Source organism: Nanorana parkeri, unplaced genomic scaffold, assembly GCF_000935625.1.
Source record: "Nanorana parkeri isolate BGI_ZX_2015 unplaced genomic scaffold, ASM93562v1 scaffold562, whole genome shotgun sequence".
NCBI classification, from domain to species: domain Eukaryota; kingdom Metazoa; phylum Chordata; class Amphibia; order Anura; family Dicroglossidae; genus Nanorana; species Nanorana parkeri.
The window spans coordinates 519,117-522,484 of NW_017306830.1; positions in this window are offsets into that span (position 1 = coordinate 519,117).

Below are 3,368 nucleotides of genomic sequence, written 5' to 3' on the forward strand. Positions count from 1 at the left end.
CCGGTCAGCCAGGACTGTGCTGTTGCTGGAGGACTACATATCCCAGCATGGCGGGGGCTTCATGACAGGCTATGGGCTGGTAGCAGTTCAGCTGCTGGAAAGCCAAATGGGGGATGGGGGGTATCCAGGATGAAGCAGCATATAGGAGAATGCTATTTAACCCTTTTGCTACCAGGCCTGATCCTCAGGTGACCATTTTCTGCCATTTTTCACTTTTTATCCATTATCTTTTCACTATTTATGACTATGTAAGAGACCCCCAATCTGTACATTTTCTGAAAGTGTGGGACCGACCGGATAAAAAGACGGTGCCATTAATTTTGTAGGTCCTGCAATAGTTCCTCAAGTGTTTATCAAAACCACATTTTTGCTAAAATACACATAAATCATTATTAGAGCACACCAACAGAACACGGCGTACAACATGCCTACTACATATAACAAATAAAACTGTACAGCCAGGGTGGGCGAACAATGAGCATCTAGCTGTTGTGGAACTACAAGTCCCATGAGGCATTGCAAGATTTTGCCAGGCACAGGCTTGACTCCCAGTGACAGATGCATGATGGGATTTGTTGTGTCACCACAGCTAGAGGGCTGGAGTTTGCCTACCCCTGATGTATTGAGTTAAAGTGACACTAAACTCAGCAGTTCAATCTTAAAAATACATTCAAGCACCTTTTTACTATGAACAATAATGGGGTGGGGGGGGGGATTTATCAAAACTGGAACAGAGAGAATCAGGAGCAGTTGTGCATGGCGACCAATCAGCTTCTCTCTTCAGTGTGTTCATTTAAGATTTGAAAATGTAACAGAGAAGCTGATTGGTTGCCATGCACAGCTGCTTCAGATTTTGTCTGCTCCAGTTTTGATGAATTCACTTCAATGCATCTCTTTTGTGTATCCTCAAATCATCTCTGAATTGGTGCTGACACTATATCCTTCCTTCTGGAAGGTGGCTACTTTTGTTCCCCATGGTCCCTGTGTGTGTTGTAAAGTAGCAGTACATGGCAACCAATCAGCTTCTCTTCAGTTTGTTCAGTTAAGATTTGAAAATGAAAAAGAGAAGCTGATTGGTTGCCATGCACAGCTGCTCCAGCTTCTGTCTGCTCCAATTTTGATCAATTCCCTTCAGTGTTCTGTATAGTAAGGAGCTCATCCCTGGAGGTAGAATAGAGCCTAGCCTCAGGCATAGGTTGGATCAGGTAACTGTATTACAAATGATCACATCATCCACCTGCACTCTCGTGTCACCCTAGTGTTGTGCAGACTCGGCGTTTCCTTATCTTGGAGTAATGATCGACCAGCAAAATCCAGCTCAGACCTAAGTGCTTTTAATCTGATTGTGTGACAATCAGTGATTTGCTGTTCTGGGTATCGGAGGAGGTGTGTAGCTTCTTTACTCTTCCCTTCCCCCTATCGAGAGTGCGTTGTCACACAGAGGCTGCCATTGATTGCTCATATTTCACATGACAAAGCAGATGGTCTTTGTAGCCTGTTATGTTGTCCCTTTTTATATGGAGACTACACACCACATGAGTTTCATCAGTGATAACCAATCGTCTCGCACACATGAACCAACCGGCGTCATTCTGATGCTGCCAACCCCAGTTAGTGACATACGCTGGTCCGAAGTTCAGACTTTGATACCTGTGTACTAGTAAAGACAGGATTAGGATGACGGACCGACGCTTGCACCTTTCAAAAGTAGTCGCCAATGACGGCTCCCATAGTTCTACTCTTACATTTTGTTTTTGTTGGAACATAAGCCTTGGAAATCATAGGCCCCTTTTCACACGGGCTTATCAGGAGGGGGGATCTGTGCCATGGGTCCCTTGCTGATCGAAGCAATAGGGATCAGATGTCTCCGCTGTGGCGTTCATGTCTGTCCAGTTTTTTCCTCTATCTTGCAATTGGAGGGAAAAACTGGAGTGACAGGACCCCATGTTGGCCTATAGGGAGTCGGATGTAAACAGACATGTCAGTTTACATCAGATTACCCCTGATCCGGCACCATCAGATCTGGCGAAATGGATCTCTGATTGGTTTGCTTTTCTGGACCTGGCCGGAGTCGGGGTAACCGGTTGTAATCAGACGTCCGTCCGTTTACACAAGGCTGCCCATACATTTATATTGGGCATCCGATCGGGTCTGCTTGCAAAACTGACAGGCGGACCCGATTTGGATCGCTCTTGTGAAAGGAACCTCAACTTTTCGCACCAGGTGTTTGGGTTTTCATCCAGGCACCTGTCCACCCTGAATAACATGAGTGGAATTAAGAAAAAGTGTCTGACACAAGTTCTATATTGGTGCCGTTGCCCGTAGTGAGCGATCTTCTTCTTTTTTTTCATACAGGTTAGAAAATGACAATTTAAATGCTGATTGGCTGCGCTCCAGTTAAGATGAAGTTTTCATTATTTCCTTCCCTACGTGTCAGAAATCTGGTGACCTGAAAATTCCCTTCTCTTACCTGCTTTAAAGTGACACTAAACACAGGAGCTAAATCTTAAAAATACATTCAAGAACCTTAACTATTAACAGAAATGTATCTTATTTGTGTATCACTCGGCTGTAGATCCTCAAATCATCTCTGAATTGGTGCTGACACTGTCCTTCCTTCTGGAGGGGGGGGGCTACTTTTGTTCCCCATGGTCCCTGTGTGTGTTGTAAAGTAGTCACCGCTCCAAGCTCACTCCTGTGATGGACTACAATCTCATGTTTAGTTCACTAATTTGTATTAGGATTATAGTCCATCACAGGAGCGTGCTTGGAGCGGTGACTACTTTACAACACACACAGGGACCATGGGGAACAAAAGTAGCCCCCCTCCAGAAGGAAGGACAGTGTCAGCACCAATTCAGAGATGATTTGAGGGTCTACAGCTGAGTGATACACAAATAAGATAAATTTCTGTTAATAGTTAAGGTGCTTGAATGTATTTGTAAGAGTAACTCCTGAGTCTAGTGTCACTTTAGGGGCAAACTCCAGCTCTGTAGCTGTGGCAAAACAACAAATCCCATCATGTCTCTGCGAGTCATGCTTGTGGCTGTCAAGAGTCTTGCAATGCATTATTTTTAAGACTTAACTCCTGAGTTTACTGTCACTTTAATGTCGCGGATGTATTTTAAAACACCCAACTGGGGCTTCTTGCTTTTTCTCACAAATAAATCTAATGTATCAAACTGACTGTGCTAACAGTTTTGTCACAGAAACTGATCAAACCGGTCTTCTTTTTGCTGCTGATTTATAATCTGTTTGTTTAACAAGTCCTTTTTGTTTTTCTTTTAGCACAAGTCTTCAGTCTTTACCAACAGTGAAATATTGTATGACCCCCTTTTAGTAATGGGTCTGATTGTCTTAAGATGCTA